Source organism: Lynx rufus, unplaced genomic scaffold (assembly GCF_022079265.1).
Source record: "Lynx rufus isolate CCGP_SWC_20201006 ecotype Redwood Valley unplaced genomic scaffold, mLynRuf1.p SCAF_3, whole genome shotgun sequence".
NCBI lineage: Eukaryota > Metazoa > Chordata > Mammalia > Carnivora > Felidae > Lynx > Lynx rufus.
The window spans coordinates 22,937,135-22,955,716 of NW_025814845.1; positions in this window are offsets into that span (position 1 = coordinate 22,937,135).

Genomic DNA, 18,582 nt, shown 5'->3' on the forward strand with positions numbered 1-18,582 from the left:
AATTAAAAAGAGAAAAAAAAAAGATTTTTACTGTAAAAGAAAAACTATAACAGAAACAGGCAATATCAGTGTATGGTTTCAGAAGTCAAACAAGGTGATTCCATTTGACTGGGGGTAGAGACCAGAAAGGAGAAGTAGAAGGTAGTTGGGGTGCTAGTAAGGTTCTGTACCTTGAGCTGTTTGCTGGTTACACAGGTATTTCAGTTTCTGACAATTAAGCTGCACTCTTAAGAGGTGTGCACTTACCTATATCCACACCATACTTCAATAAAAGTATTCTATTAAACAAACAAACAAAAAAGCTCCCCTCAACACCTGCCAAATTTACTGAGCTACCAGTTTCTTGGGGGTTGTACCAAACAATTAATAACATCAAAAAATAAAATATAAAGAACTCTGCCATATTTACTCTCAAGAAAATTAAACAAATTTCAGTCCTCCCATCAGATGTCCAGTCAGCACTTTGTTATTTGTATCTAGTGCATTGTGACAATGACTGCCAAGTAGATCCTATGTGTTGACCCCTCCCTTGTTGCCGTCTTTTCCATATTTAGAAGATGGGCAAAGAAATCATACCTGGAAGCCAAGAAAAGAAATCCATGTAATATTTTCTACAACTTGAGAACAAATACCCCTAGATAGAGAAATAGAAATTTGTGAATTTATCTAAGAAGTTGCTTATATTTGCAATTTATTCACCTGCATTGGAGCTTAAAAAACTCCAAATAAAAATGAGGACATGGAACCAGATTCCATGTTTAAAAGAAAGGTAGATGTATTTATCATTCACTTTACTATTAATTATATTGTACAATAAATTACTGTTAAATGATCATTTTTCCAAAAAAAAAAAAGTCTGGGCAAACTTCTGATAGGGTAAAAATTTAATGACATCACCATTTCTCATCATTTACTATTTTGGGTATGCATTTTTCACACAAATATTGGTGATGAAAACTCCCGCACTTCCTTAAGGCTTATGATTTTCCCATTTTACTTCTTCAAAGCAGGAGAAAACTTGGAGCCTACACAATAGAGTAATGCCTGTTGTATTAGTTTTATATTTCTGCTGTACCAAATTACCACAAATTTAGTGAACTAAGTCATTATCTTACAATTCTGGAAGTCAGAAGTCCAAGGTGAGCATCGCCAGGCTAAATGATTCTGGCAGGGTTATATTCCTTTCTGGAGGCTCTAGGGGAGAGTCCATTTTCTTGGCTTTTTAGGCTCTATGAGGACCTCACTGACTACCTGTACCCACATGTGCTTATAAAGGACACTTGTGATTACATTGAGCCTACCAGGACAATCCAGGAAGCTCTTTCCTTCTCAAGGTTGATGAACGAAATAAATTCCAACTACTACCTCAATTCTTTCTTTGTAACAAAAGATACTTACACATTTTAGGCAGGCATTCCGGGAAAGCCATTATTCTACCTCGCTACCACATCTGCCAATACAATTCAGTTAATGATGTTTTATCTATTATTATATGTCAATGTTAATAATGCCCTAAATGCTGATGCCAATGCATGTAAATTCAGACATAATCATGACAATAGCCATGGCTATCTGGAAAAAAAAATGTTCTATTTCTCCTTTTAATTGAGATGTAATTGACACATATTTGTTTCATGTCTACAACTCATGATTCAATATTTGTGATGTTCTATTTCTTATATAGTATATTGCAAGACACTGGAGGAGTATCTAGAAAGTTGACCCATCTTAAGGAAAAATAAAACTGAAGACAAACTCAATCTTTAAGAGAAATTAAAAAAAATGTGATCTACATAAATGCATTGTAATCATTCAGGCCATTAGCTCGTTTTCATTACATCTGTCTCTACCGCAGATAGGTGGAAAGTACACAGTCTATCATTCATTTTTTTCAAAATGGAATATTTTTACATTCAGATTGAATGTGTATATAAAAATGACACCCCTAATTTGAAAATATAAAATCTATGATTTATTTCATTTCTAATGTGATGTAAAGTTAACAGAAAATGATACTTGGAACAGAGCTGAACATATAATACATATAATATAAAATTATAATATAATACATATAAGTTTACACTATATGTATAATATATATTAAATTTATAGTAGTATATATTTGTATGTTTATATATATGAAAACATATATATGTATATATATACAAGCCATATATATAACCATATATAATTTATATTTTACTGTTTTCAGTTGATATTTTAAGCTTCTGTATGTGCATATATGTGTACATTTGACTGTATATAGTGCATAATTGTAATATACTATATTCCATTCAACTATCTTTCCAATGAATCTTTTTCTTCTTATGTGTATTTGAGTGTTATTATTAGTACTGGAAAATAGTCAAAATACATCAACTGAAATAGAAAATAAATGATTTATTTCAAATTATTAAAACACCAAATCAAATATGCAAAATCTCCCAAAGCATTCATACAATCCTTTGAAACCCAGTGAACATGGAATGAGGATTAAACTTGAACTGGTCTGTAGAGGATAAGCATTTACTATGTGAATAGTGGGGAGTGCTTCAATTCAAGCAAAACATTAAATGATAGTGTCGAATTCTTAGCCTGGAGCTTATTTATCATGAAATTTCTTTCCTTGGTAGTAGCATTAAGGATGCATTGAGGAAGGATAAAGTACATTTAGCACTATAGGAAGAAAAAGTTAATGATCCTAAAAGATGATTGTAGCTACTTGTCCTTGAGTATTTAAAATAATTTTTCTCACCTGGAAAATGACAAGAATGCTTCTAAAATGTTATTGGATTTGGGGCGCCTGGGTGGCGCAGTCGGTTAAGCGTCCGACTTCAGCCAGGTCACGATCTCGCGGTCCGTGAGTTCGAGCCCCGCATCTGGGCTGATGGCTCAGAGCCTGTTTCTGATTCTGTGTCTCCCTCTCTCTCTGCCCCTCCCCCGTTCATGCTCTGTCTCTCTCTGTCCCAAAAATGAATAAACGTTGAAAAAAAAAATTAAAAAAAAAAAAAATGTTATTGGATTTTATATGAGATGTAAATCCTTTAATTTCCCAAGAGCATTAAGTGGACAAACTGACAAACCAGATTTGACCTTCATTGTCCTGTTTGATGACTGACATCACCCACTTTTACAGAGTTTATAACATCAACATTCAGGGAAGCATTTATTTCATCTAAAGACTTTTGCCTGCGTGGATAGTACCAAGAACAAGCTTCGGTTAAGGCCCCAACGTCCAAACTATTTTTTTTCCTCCTTTGAGCCACGACCAGCTGAGAAGCAGATTTGCATGCTTTCTCAATCAGTGATTTCTTCACAACAAAAGTATAGTGTTCATATTGAAACAACTAAGTTTAAATTATTGTTTTTACTGTCTTATTGAGGTACAACTGATACATTAAAAACTGCACAAATTGTATGTAATTAGATAAGTTCTGACATACAAGGAAGTGTAATTTTTAACAGTATTAGTTTAAACTTATTAATAAATGATATATAACTAAGAGGGAAGTTTAGTAAATATAAACATGAAAGTGTCTTTCTTTTATTCTTTTCAACTGGATGCATATTCTTTCTAATATTGTCATTCTAAATATAAAGAAAGAGACTGTCTTGATTGCTTACCCTGGACATTTCATGTCTCTGAGATACCATACAATTTTCCTTTAGTGGAAAAACTAATTCTTAACACTGAAACAGTGAAATTGTGTTACATATTCCCTTGGAGTAGTTTTAGCCATATGAGACCTAGACTATATCAAGTTCCATTGATCCCAGACCATCTACCTTTCTAAATGCCTTGCATTCTAAAGGATAAAAGGATATTTCTGAAAGCTTTAAATCCTGAAAAAAGCTATACTCCTCTTTATTTTTTACTTGTTTTATTATTTTTGTTTTGTTGTCATATTTGGATCTTTTTTTCCCTCCTTTCTTCCCTTTCTTTTACCCCCTCTCCTTCTTTTCTATCCTCCCAGTTACCAAAGACTGAAATTTAATTTTTTTTTTTTTTTTTTTTTTTACAAAATTGACTCCCAAGTTATCCAATCAGAATTTTGACTTCTATGTAATAGTTCATAGTATATATTCACACATTCTTTCTTTGGGATTTCTTTGTCATTTAAAGCAGGATTTCTTTGCACTAAGCTTTATTATCACAAGTAAAACATCACTCCATAATAATAAAAAAATTGTCTATGAGTTTATCTTAGTTTGCTGAAGGTCCCATCAGAATGCTGACTGATGAGTCCTGAACTTGGTTGTTGAGAAGTAAGCTTCATGAATATGAGTTTGATAAATTTTAGAAATATTATGAAATCTTTGTGTTGTGTTTAAAGATTCTTTTATGGAAAATCTTACTACTTTATTATCTACTGAATTAATTAACATGCTAATTAATTAATCAAATTATGTTTTTCTAGAAACTGTAGTTATGAGAATATAAAGATATGTTTATCTAAATTAAATTATTAAAACATATTTTTTATTTAATTTTTTTATGTTTTTATTTACTTTTGAAGGAGAGAGAGACAGAGCATGAGCGGGGGAGGAGCAGAGAGAGAGGGAGACAGAATTTGAAGCAGGCTCCAGGCTCTGAGGTGTCAGCACAGAGCCCCACGCAGAGCTCGAACTCACTAACTGTGAGACCATGACCTGAGCTGACACTTAACCAACTGAGCCACCCAGGCACCGGAACATACATCTTTTTAAATGATTCTTTTAAATTTAGAGAATGCTACAAGTTATTTGGCCACAATTTACATCACAAAGGTAAAAGCTAAAAGTATTGGATATATATTGTGTTATCTCTCTGTTTGTTACTCTGGCCCTGCCCTTTTTCTTTCCATATCCCCCAACCCAGCCCCAAGGGACTGGCTGTTCTGAAACTTGGATTCCATTTCACTATATTTTATAATTCCAAAATAAACACTACTTTGGTAAAGGAGTTCAGAGCAAATCTCCCCAGAATGTGTCACTTTGGCACGTGGACTATTTTGAGCTGAAGGCAATTGGGCTCAAGAGAGATTTTTCTCCTTCCTTAACCACCTAGAAAAAAAAAATCTAAATTTTTTTCCCTCAGAATATGTGTTATTATCAGATATAAAAATTTATCTGAAGTAACCATCTGTATGCCAGTGTAAACATCTAATTACCAAACATCTGCTCTCCTTATTGCTCTGTGAATGGTCCCTCTCCCCTTTGAAACTCCAGGTCTGTTACCCATTTCTTAGCTCAGGATGGCGTATATATCTCATTTTACTTTTCTTTCTTTGAACATGTTATGTATGTGAGATTCCTATACATATCAAATTAAATTTGTTTTTCTTGTGTTAATCTGTTTTATGTCAATTTGATTATCAGGTCAACCAAAGAACCAAGAAGGGTGGAGAAAAATAATTTTCTTTCCAACACTGGCCCAAAACTATAATATTTTCTTTGACAGAATTCTCTTTCTTTTTTTTTAAACATTCTGCTGGGAAAAGTCATAATCTATTTACTCCTGATCCTCACAACCTCAACACATGTAATATTGAAGGAATTGTGGTTTCCCAATGTATTTCTGGAATATATTGTCTAGGGTTACAGTGCCACTTTCTCTGAGATGTACTCTCTAACTTTCCCAACTCCACAAGATTTTGGCTTCAGTGTCCATGCTCTTATCTAGGCTATCTTTCTTGACAACATAGACAGGAATTATGTCTCATTTAGCTCACTTCCGTAGGAACTGCTCTGTCTAAATCAGTGGGTTATCCAAAATATTTTCTGGATACATGAATAGACAACATGGACTGGTCCATATTATGGCTCAATCACCACCTCTTCCACTTTAAGGGGATGTTCTCCTTGAAGATCAAAAGAGACTAGATGTGGTAAGCAAGATTTTGCACAATAGATCATTTTATTTGTGTTTGTGTAATATGATGACCATAATTATCTGATATATCCTTCACAGTTTTAACCCTTGGGAATCAGCTATTCTTTGGAGCTTCCTGTTCTGACCAAATATGACTCATGCTTGTATTTAAACACTCATAGACATAATAAATTGGCTACTTGGTATACTTGGTGGAAAATTATACAGGAATTCCACTGCCCACATGTGTCATTAGGAAGCAACTATCATTACCTTATTCCATACCCTTATTGGAACTTGCTGCATAGCTAATCTTTCTGCATTATGGCAGATGTGAGTCATACCCTTCTTTTTATTATATTTAAGTAGTTTGAATGAAGGGAGGAAAATTCTCAGGGCAAAATAATTATGTTGAATTGCATGGTTTTAGTAAACAGAACTAATTACAGTTTAATTAAATTTAATGCTGAAATAGAATTGTCATTTAATTATTTTAATAACAACAAATACCAGTTGAAATGTAAATATGTGATTATTTTATATGGAAGAAAATAGATTAGGTGGTACTTTACAGAAATCAAATATTACTAAAAGATATGAGGATTACAGTATGGTTGATCCTTTCGAGAGTCACTAATTGGTGTATTTGGATTGCAAAGTATTTGAGGAGTCATGGGAATTAACCTTGAGGAGAGACTGACTTTAATTGTGAGTTACGCTAAATTTATCCACATATGTTAAGATGAGGCTGTATTGCACACACTTTGGATTCATTACTTCACGGAGTCTAGAAATGTTACTAAAAATGATATTAAACATTATCGCAATGAAGTATGATGGGTTCTCTACTAGTACCCCTACAATTAAAAACTGTTACATTGAACAAAATGTATAAGACAAGTGTTTCCCAAATTGGAGAAAAGGGAAATTTACATTAGGCGTTCCCTATTTGCTCCACATCTCTATCGGTGGATAATTTCCTGTCTATGACACAGGGAAGTATTCCACAGATGTCCTGCTAAGAAAAAGAGACATACCCCCGGAGATTGGGTTGACGATAGAATCTTTGGAGCATGGGACTGGAGAGGAGAAAGCAGGTTAACGTGGATTATGATTGGGGTTTTTCTGCAGGAATTTGGATATGGACTGAGCTGAATGGATTTGGAATAAGACAATATGAGATTTACCAGGATGCAGTCCTCATAGAATCAAGAGTAGGGCAGATGTACTAAAGATCAAGAAATTCTTGGAGATGTTGGAATTCTGGCCCGGTCAGAATGAGGGGACCCCCACTGGTACCAAGAATTCCAGCTAGCATTCCAGAAAGAACAAAACTTTGGAGGAATGTCTATACTCTAGAATAAGTCCTGCTCAAGACCCACTCTAAGGAAGCCTAAAAGAAAATCTAAACAGATTCATAAGGAAAATAGTTTGTATTCTGAGTATTGCCAAATTATAGGATCATTAAATACCTTGGTCTTTCCACAAATCTGCCTTAACAAAATAAAAAAAAGAAGCCTACCTATGTTCAAGATGACTAGTCAGTAATTAAACTGCCTCCTGAAACAAACTTCAATGCTCTCTTGAGGAAAAGAAGAGGAACTAAGCCTCTGAAATCTATTAGCCTACTAAAATAATAAAAACAATTAAAAAGTTATATAAACCTGGAATGAATAAAAAGCAAACAGAAAACTAAATCTTCCAAAATGTCTGTTTCTACTCCACTGATACTCAACTTCATCTACTACAGATTAACGTTATGCTCAATTTGGGGTAGCATGATAATAAAATTTTGTTTTGTTAAATATCATTATCATACAGACTATTTACAATTGTTTAGAAAATTTCCATGCTAAGATAAATCTACTAGACTTTAAAATTTTAGGAGATATTTATTTTTTCCAAGATTCTTGTGACTATAATTTTTGTAGTTGATTCCATTTCTGGTAATGTTTGAGGTAGTACGTCAGCAACTTAATTTTGCAGAGCATCTTTGCATGAAATCATAAGTGTAATAAGACTTCTAAAAATAAGAAGAAGAACTCATTTTATGTAGTTATGAAATGAAAAAATACTAAATTGAACAACTTAATACAAATAGCAAAATGCAGTTCTTTCTAGACAACTTCTAATAATTAATCACTAATAAATTAATGATGGGTTTACATTATTGTGATGACTTTTTACTGGGTGGCACAGCATGAGGACATGCATTAAAATCTCTTTGCTTTCCAGACTCTAAAATCTGCTGCTACTTCTATTATCTTTAATTAACACAAATGAATAGTTAGAAGCATTGATATTTCTTTCATTACACTACTATACGCTCAGAGGTTTCCTGAGATTTATGCTCTCTCAAGAATGAAAACTTTATATCAAAAAAGTTCCTGATTAACAGGAAACCAATGTTTGAGTTCTTCAAAAAAGTTTTTGTCAAATAGGTGCTCAACCTAGGTGAACACCTTGACTATCAGAGAGCTCCATTCATGTTTGAACAAACCTGATTGTTACAAGTTAATTAGAATAATATTTTGTTGTTGTTATTAAAGTTGGTGCTCATCATCCTATCTTTTGCAAAATGCCTAACCACTGTCGGGGTTAGGGCCAGATGCAGCTAAATCATAGACTCTTGCATAATTATCTCATCACTCCTCAGTTTCTATTATCTCCAACTCTACTCATACACTGGGTAAGACCGGCTTTTTGGCTGATCAGTTGGTTCTTTATTTTTCCTTCTCTTTACCTCATCATTTCGCAAAATTTAAAAATCATCCCTTTCACTCTTCTTACTACTGTAGACATTTTGACGTTGTTCCTTAGAGAAGTAAATCCTTTAGTCTGACTATAAGATTAGGAGGAAGTTTCCATTTTATGGTGAGAAATGCAGTGACAAATGAAATAATATTTTTGAAAGACTTTGTGATACACTAAATGTTGTTTATCAGTATTTCAAGTTTTATTTCTTCTTTTTCTTCTCATTCTCAAAACATTTTTTGAATAACTGTGTCTCTTAAAATCAAAGAGGTAACGTGGAAACACTAATGAACAAGATAGATATGTTCTATGCCGTTACAGAACTTCTATTTGATAGAAAAAGTAGACATTGACTATATAATCATACAATCCATTAATTACAATTATGATAACTAATAAGATAAGTATGGTAGAGGGAGATCTGTCTAGTTAAGATCACACATGAGACAATCAGTCGCATACATGTTTATAAAATATTGGGAAGGTTTCACAACTTATATAATTGAATTTATTTCCAGAAGTCTTGAGAGAAAAGAATTTGGTATTCAGTTGCATAAATGAAATTAATGAAAATCATGGTTGTGTTTCATTTTTATCATTGGCCCTTCTGAAACATAAGGTCCTTAATAACATAAAGAAAAGCAAATACAATGAGAGATAGACTTAACTATGTATCCGCAATTCATATATCCATTAAAAAAAGTTTCCATTTTTTATTGAAATAATAGTAGCAAATGGATCATAAGTTAGATAAGTTTTCTTTTTAGAGAAATAATAACAGTACTAGAAAGAAATATTATTAGCATATGTGCCAGTTCATGTTAAGCTTGTCCTTATTCTCTTTCTTTCTTTTAACCTCTTCCTCTTTTTCTCCCTATCTCTTTATCTCTCTGTAACTTTATTTACTTAAACAATAACACAATATATAAGTAGTATAATTCCCACCAGTATCCAAACAGGCAAACGAAAACGTTGAGACTTCAAGTAACTTGCTCAGAACAACAAGTTCAGTAACTGGCAAAGACTGAAATTCAAGGGCAATTCCCTCTGATAAAAAGCCTGTACTCTCATTTGGTAGACTGTGCTTTTAGAAACATATATTAAATTCTTACTTTGAACTAAAGCCTATTCTAGGCAGGAGAGAAATAAAGATGAATGGGATATGAGTCTTTACTGGAGGGTTGTACAGTAGATAGATATAGAAGTAGAGGGATGCCATAAGTTCCTAAGAAAAATGGCATTGCCAAAGCACAAGGGTTAGAGGGTTCAAGAACTCTTCACAGAAGAGACACTCTTGAGCTCAAACTTGAAGAGAAGTCAGTTTGCCTTCTAGAAATTAGCTGCATGTGAAAGGACATTGCAGTCAGAGAGAGGTATAAAGTAAAATTAAGGTCTCAAGAGGACTTTATGGAACTGGATTAGAGAGGGGCACCTGGGTGGCTCAAAGTTGAGCGTCTGACTTTGTCTCAGGCCATAATCTTGTGTTTGTTCGTTAGAGCCTTGCATCGGGTTCTGTGCTGACAACTCAGAGGCTGGAACTTGCTTTGGCTTCTTTGTCTCCCTCTCTCTCTGCGCCTCCCCTGCTCATGCTCTGTCTCTCATAAAATGGAATAAGACGTTAAAAAGATTTTTAAAAAGGACTGGATTAGAGAATGCACTAGAAAATTTTTCAAAAAAAACCTACATTTATATGGAGACCCAGAGAGTCGATGTCTTTTCAAGAAATTACCAAGTTTTATTAATTTAACCTAATATAATTGTTTATTTTTTATTCTCAATATGAGGGATAATTTAATATGTTCTTAATTTTTATTTTGAATGTTGAAGAAGTCTACTGCCTTAATTTCTTTCCTAATATGTAATTTATCCAAATCTCAGTTAGGAAACTTTCTTCAGTTGGATACAAATATACATCTGTTTGGAGGGAAGGATAATAGATGACTCAAAGTAATCGATTACACAAATTGAGGCTTCAGGTTTGCTTTTTCTGTCTGTTTGTTTATTAAATGGCTTTGAGAGAATTTGTTTGACATGAAATCAAAAGAGGGTTGTGGAAATTGTATTATCTATTTCATGACAATGCATAATGAGCTTCTGAATGAAGGATTAGTTACCTTTCTTGTTGAATAGTTAAAGGGAATGTAAGTTTATTTCATTGTCAGCAGAACACATCAGTGTAGATGTTCTGTGCATATTTTGACATTTCAAAAAGTGCTTTCCTTTTCCATAGATAACCTCTAAATGCTATATCAAAAGCTACAGTTATTCTTCATCTTTCTAGTTTGATATTTATTGCTATTCAGGAACATTTTCGTGTATACCGAAACCCCATTAGAGCAATCGCAATTATCGTTTGCTCCTCCCTCCCTATGCCCCTATCCATACTTAAATCATCAACCTTTGTTAAGGAGCCAGTTATTTTCAATGGGAATGTTATCCTTCTGTTACTAAAGAATAAAACAATGGGGATGAATAAACATTAATTAGTAAATGGAAGATTACAATTAAATGCTGTTTTAGACTGAAGTGAGTCATTCCCCATTCCCAATTGCCTATGTTGCTTCTTTAATCCCCCTGTGTGACTATAGTTGGAGATATGGTCTTTAAAGAAATAATTAATGAGGCCATAAGGATAGATCCCTGATCTACTACCCAGGGCTACTGTCTTTATAAGAAGAAGAAGGGACAGGAGAGAAGTTTTTCTTTCTCCCTGGGCACAGAAGAAAGGCCATGTGAGGACACAGTGAGAAGGTAGAAATCTGCAATCCAACAAGAGAGGTCTCACCAGAAATCAACACCATTCGCATCTCCATTGGTCATGGACTTCCGGCATCCAGACCTGTGGAAACATGAATTCAATAAACATTTATTAAATCATCTAGTCTGTGGTATTCTATAATTGCATCCCTAAGAGAATAATACAAATGATAACTAGGCATTTTTTAGGTTATAGAAATAAGAAAAACTTATCCCTACACACTTGAAAGTCTTCCATGAAAGTATCTCTGGGCTTGTAACAGATGGGTTTATAACACATGGAATCTGCAAAGTGGGTGTAATTCTATGGAGCTCGTTTTTGTGTAGCTTCAACAACATCTAGAGAGGTGCTACTCTAGACTACTAAATCAGTGGTGTTTACTCTCTGAATCTGCCTTGAATTTGCCTCTTGTCAATGGATCTCCAGCAAATAAGTCCTTAATACAACTTATTCACTATATAACTGCTTCCTACTCAAGTTGCTAAAAATTTGGGAAAAAATAAGTCACTGACTTGCTTTTATAACATTAAGAAAAACTGTCTTAGATAAGGTATCAAGTACTATCTACACTTATTAGCTCGACAGACTATTTATTGTAAGTGATTTGGAAAATATAGTTAAATAACTTACTCCCAGTTCCAGCTTTTGTCTTTGGGAAAAGGATTGGCCAAAAACCTGTTTATTTATCAACAAATTGAAGAAACTAACAACTACTGCCTGGATTTTCTGGTGCTTTAATGAGAAAACTGCATAGAACACCTACTATACTATCTGATACATAATTAGAGCTCGATCAATGCAGAGTGCATAGAGGTACATTATTGTATTTCATTCCATTATGATTCTACTTCTTCTAGTTCTATGTGTCCCTCTTTTACAAAAAGAATTTTACTTAAATGTCATATTTTCTAATGTGACATTAAATAAAGCACCCCTCTGGAAAATAAATGATGGGTACATTTAGATAAAAAAAAGAAAAAAAAACACAGAAATCCCAAGGATTATTTACATGTTTTATTTTTTTTTTAATTTTTTTTTTCAACGTTTATTTATTTTTGGGACAGAGAGAGACAGAGCATGAACAGGGGAGGGGCAGAGAGAGAGGGAGACACAGAATCGGAAACAGGCTCCAGGCTCTGAGCCATCAGCCCAGAGCCTGACGCGGGGCTCGAACTCACGGACCTCGAGATCGTGACCTGGCTGAAGTCGGACGCTTAACTGACTGCGCCACCCAGGCGCCCCAAGGATTATTTACATGTTTTAAATGTGTTATTAAAAAAAAATACCCACAGCTGGGCACCTGGGTGGCTCAGTCGGTTGAGTGGCTGACTGTCGATTTTGGCTCAGTTCATGGCATTGAGTTCTGTGTAGAGTTCTGCACTGGCAGCTCAGAATCTGTTTGGGATTCTCTCTTTCCCTCTCTCCCTGTCTCTCCCCTGCTTATGCTCTCTCTCAAAATAAAATAAATAAACTTAAAAAAAAAAAAACAAAAGAAAACAAAACACAGCATTGAATCTTATCTTGCCAAATCTTAAAATCAATAATTACCAGTTCCTGAGATAATATTATTAAATATAATATCTTAATATTATACTAAAATTGTAGATTCAAGTGAAGATTGTGGACAATTAAAGTTATAAACAAATAATACTATCAGTATGGACTGAATATTTTTCTCCATAGGTAGTATAAATAACTACAGCCATAAGAGCCTTAAACTACCTAATACTGTATTTTATTTTGTTCTTAGATAAAATTCATAATGGAAACTATTATATCCATTTGGGAAAGTGAGGGACCCATATATAAGAGGGTCTAAGTCTTTGCCCAAGGTTGCTAGTAAGTGTCAATGTTGAGAAGAGAACTCCAGACTCTCCTTCCAACCCCGGTGCTCCTTTTATTACTGCTAAAAATTAAGGTTTGATGAACTGTTTATCACACACAGTTCTTTTTATTTTTTTAATATGTGTTTTTCACAAATGTTTTGATTCCATTTTTTATAACTGCTATTTGATTGCCTGTAAACATTTTTAATTAATAATATATCTGGAATGAAGGCAAAATACAGTGATATTAACTCTTGGTGTAGTGACTACAAAATCCTAGTATGCCAATATCAACATTATTGGCAATACATGAGTATTTAAAATATAAAATAAATTACATTTTTTTATTTTTTATTTTTAAGAAATCTTATTGTTAAGAAAATAGGTCAGGGTAAAAAAGTAATCTGCAGCTCAGATGAAGTTAATATTTCTTGCCTCCAGAATTATATTTTATGCCTAAGTATAAGTAAACCTTAGCTGAGATTAGGCAGGCAAACCCGAATTGTGAAGAAAACTCAGAGCTGTTAATTTACTAAATATAGAAAACGTATTTTTAGCAGAAATTTTGTTTTGTTCAGATTATTATTTAAATATAATACCAAAGCTTTTCAATTTTACAAACTCAGATAATTAAAGTAGGTGATGCTAACACCATTAGACTGGATTCTTTGGTGATTAGATATTAAAGTATTCCAAGAGAGTCTCTTGTTTTAATCAATGGAAGAGCATGCAAAAGGTGAATTAAGTGTGGTATTATTTGATCTAGTTTACATGTGATTAACCTTTAAAGAAGAAAAAGATACCCGCTTAAGTATTTGCTGTCAAATTAGTAGGCATTCATTTTTAAATCAAAAGAATCTCTTGTTACCAATATAAATAAAATATATATTTCAAATAAAGTAATTTTTCTATGGCTTTTAAAAGCACCTATGAGAAAAATACATCCTAAAATTATACAAACATACATGAAAATTTATGAAACTATAAGTTAGATGAACAACTTTGGCATTTCAATAGGATTTCCTGAAAAAATACCATACACCCAATTAAATTTGAATTTCAGATATACAATGGGTAATTGCTTAGTCTATATTATGGGTTGAATTGGGTACCCTCAAAATTCATATATTAAAGTCCTAACATCCAGTACCTCTTAATGAGACCATATTTGGAGATAGGGTCTTTAAAAAGGTAATTCTGGATGCCTGGATGGCTCAGTCAGTTAAGCCTCTGACTTTGGCTCAGGTCATGAACGTGCTGTTTGTGAGTTCCAGTCCCACATTGGGCTTTGTGCTGACAGCTCAGAGCGTGGAGCCTGCTTTACATTCTCTCTCTCTCTTTCTCTCTCTCTGTTCTTCCCCCACTAGCACTCTGTCTCTCTCACAAATAAAGATTAATAATTTTTTTTAAGTTATGAAGTGAAAATGAGGTCATTAGGTTGGGCCAATAAGACCGGTGTTTTTATAACAGGAAACCGAGACATAGACATGTCCAGAAAGAAGACCGGGTGAAAACACAAGAAGACACACACTACAAGCCAGGGAGAAAGGGCCTTCGAAGAACTCCAGCCGTCATGACCTGGTGGTAGACACGTAACTGTAGAACTGTGAGCAAATAAATTTTGTTGTGGTACTTTTTTGTTTTGGCAACCAGCCCTCACAAACAAACACAGTATATTTTATTATATTTTATGCACCAAATTTGGCAATCCTAATTATGAAAAGTTGTAATTGATATAGTTAAGACAATACTCATAGGTATTAAGAGCCAGGTAAGCATATTGCCTTTTAATTTTATTGTCATTGACATTAATCTTTGTACTCCTTTCTCCGGATTCTTTTATTTTTCCCCCTATTTAATGTCTTTAAATTCCAGTTAGTTAACATACAGTGTTGTATTGGTTTCAGGAGTAAAACCCACTGATTCGTTGCTTACACATAACATCCATGTTCATCCCAACAAGTGTCTTCCTTAATGCCGTTCACCCCTTTAGCCCATCCCCCCACATACCTCCCCTCCAACAACCCTCAGTTTGTTCTCTGTATTTAAGAGTCTCTTATGGTCTGTTTCTCTCTCTGTTTTTATCTTATTTTCCCTTCCATTCTCATATGTTCATCTACTGTACTCCTTTCTCAGGATTCTAATCACCCTTTCTTGAAGGATAGAACACAGTGCTTTATATTTACTTATTTGTTTTATTTACCATTAACTTTTTCCTATTCCATGGACAAAATTCAGCTAAACTTCTTTTTTTCAATATCTAAATAAAAAATGTTACATATTATCTGGATTTTTTAGGAGCTTCCTAAGTTCAAGGTCCTGGAATTTTATATGGGGGTGAAAAAAATTTATATGGATGGAGAAAAAATGACTTACTTCTTATATTTCTTTACTTATCATGTTGTTTCTTATTCATTTAATTAGTCTTTTCCTCTTTGTAATGGGAGAATACATATTTTTTGAAAAGGAGGTTACAATTAGAGGGCAAAAGAGAGTAGGAAATAAAGATTACTGCCAATTCCAATATAACCATTTTAACATGCTTTTAGTCATTACATTCTATTTGTTTCATTATATTTGTTGAATAATTTTTCTAAAAAGTTATATTTGTATTAATGTGTGTGTGCATACACATGCGTGTAGGTGAATATATATCCCCTTCACCCACCCCACTCCACCATGCACATATGTATTATATGGAAACATCTGTATGAAAGAATAAAGACTTTTAGCCCTTATACCTCTGTAGTGGCCATGAGAATGCACTTTTCAGATTTCCAGCTTCAGGGAGAAAATTCCCCAGGCAGCCCAGCACCTGTGCTCTTAAATTCATCATCTCATTGGTGCTGAGGTTGCACTTGCCTCTGGCAGCTCTAAGCTGATGATTAAGCATGGCAGAAATGCTAAGGCAGGCCAGTTCCTGGGAATCATGACCCCTCTGTTGGGCATCTTTGGCTCAAGGACTTTCCAATGGCCTTCCTGAATGTTCTTTAGAAGTGTACTGCAGCTAGGATATTTCTCCCCAACCTATCCCCCTTTCTTTCTCCTCTCTCCCTCCCTCCCTACATCCTTCCTTCTTTCTGTCTGTCCCTTCCTTCCTCCCTTCCTCCCTTCCTCCCTTCCTTCCTTCTTTCATTTCTCCTTCCTTCTTTCCCTTTTCTCCTAATGGTCCTGCTTTTCAGAGGACTCTGATTATCACAAGAGTATATGTTAAATTGCTTCAGAGGTATAATCTATGGTTGAACACACAATAGTAAAGAAGGCAGACAGGTCCTTATAAAAGAACTCCCAGTTAGGAGAGACAGATAATAAATGCCTAAATACATAAAAATGCACCAAAAGATCATAATAATGTTAAATGAGGTTATGGGGAGTGAATGGGAAATTATTATAGATTGGGTGGGTAAGGAAAGCAGACTTTAAAAAGGTGACATTTAAGAGAGCTTTCCCTGGGGTGTCTGAATAGTTCAAGCAGTTGAGCATCCAACTCTTGGTTTCAGCTCAGTTCATGATTTCACAGTTCATGGGATCAAGTCCCACGTGGGGCTCTGTGGTGACAGTGCAGAGCCTGCTTGGGATTCTCTCTCTCTCCCTTCCTCTGTCCTTCACCCACTTGTGATCTCTATCTCTCTCAAAAATAAATAAATAAAACGAAAAAAAAAAAAATAGAGTTTCCCTAACAGGAAGTAGACAGAGGAGTCAGCCTTGTGAAGATCAAGGGGAAGATCTTCCATGTTCATAATCAGTGCAGGCCATGAGGCAGAACCTACTTTGGCAAAATAAAGGGCAGAGAGAAATTAAGTATGGGTGGAGCAAAGTGAGACAGAGAATTGAAGTTAGACACACAGAGGGGGGAAGGACCAATGAAGCCTTTCTTTACAAAACAGAGTAATACATTTGAGCATAAACCAGGGTAATATGTCTGGATATGTGATGGGGGTCATGGGAGGATCTTTAAAAAGGGAGTTCCAGAATCTATGCTTTAAAAGACCATGTTAGCTGAAAAGAGATGATCAGAGGCCAGAATAAATAAAAGGGTGTTAGAAATTGATCTTAATAGTTCAGAAACAAAAAAGAAGGTTATTTCATTTGTAGTAATGGTAAAGGTTAAAAATGGACTAGCTTAATATGAGTTTTGGGAAGAAATTACTGATCAGCTGGCTATAGGGACCAGACAAAAGGGACAGATGATGGACAACCCCTAGATTTGATGTTTAAAAATTCGGTGGATAGTGCTACTTAAAGACATGGAGGTTGGTAGTATGTGCATATATTTTGGACATTTTTTCCACCTTTAATGAAGCAAGGAGATATTTCTGTCGATCAACATGCTTTTTTATGTAATAGTACATTCAGATATCCTATTGTTATTTGGGTCATTTTTAATAAAATTAGGTTCATTATACATAATGTTTCCATTGGTAATGAATAATAACCATTTATGCAAAATAAACATATTATTAAAAATAATATGTTCTTAATACCTAAGATTCAAAAGTGGATGATAATTCAAGAGTCAGCTAGATCTACTACTAAATATCCATGTGATTCGGGGCAAGGGATTATATCTCTTTGACCCTTTGTTCCCGCATCCACATTTTTCTAGATGTCTTATGTCACAAATTGATACATGAAATTAGCGAACTCTCAAACACTGAACAAATTGCACATTTAGAAAAGAGCCCCTGAGGAGCTATTTGAAAAAAAAAATATTTCCAGTTTTTAACACCCTGAGAGTAGTTAGAATATGGTGCCATTTTCTCATTGACTTTTATGTACTGAATAAAGTAATCTAAGCTACAGTAATTTTAAAAATGTTTGCTGTGAGATGTAATAAAGCAATTTTTAAAATTAACAACAAATAGTCTATAAACCTTTCACTTGTCTTGAAATGGCACTTTGGCAAAACAGTTTATTTTCTCTTAATATTGCCTTTCATTTTATAATATGTTCTCATTTCTATGTTCTCATATTTATTAAACATGATTGTAAAGGCTGCATATTACTCTATTACATAGATGTGAGGTAGCATGCATAAATTTATCTGATATTTTTGAACATTTATACTACTTTTATGTTTTAGTCTTATAAATAATGCTACAATGAATATTGGTACAAATAAATGTGTGTGTGTGTGTGTGTGTGTGTGTGTGTGTGTGTGTTCAATTCTTGGGAAAATTAACAGAATGTTATTACTGTGTTAAAAGATATGAAAATTTATGAGACCCATGATATTTATTGTTAAACTTCCAACAGAAGGTATATTGGAGTTTACATTCCAACTAGTAGTAACTGGGGGGGGTCTCTTTCAATGCACCCTCATTGTGCCACTATTATTTAAAGTGTTAGTTTGGACATGCCATGAACATTCTCTAAAAGCTTTTTATTTGTTT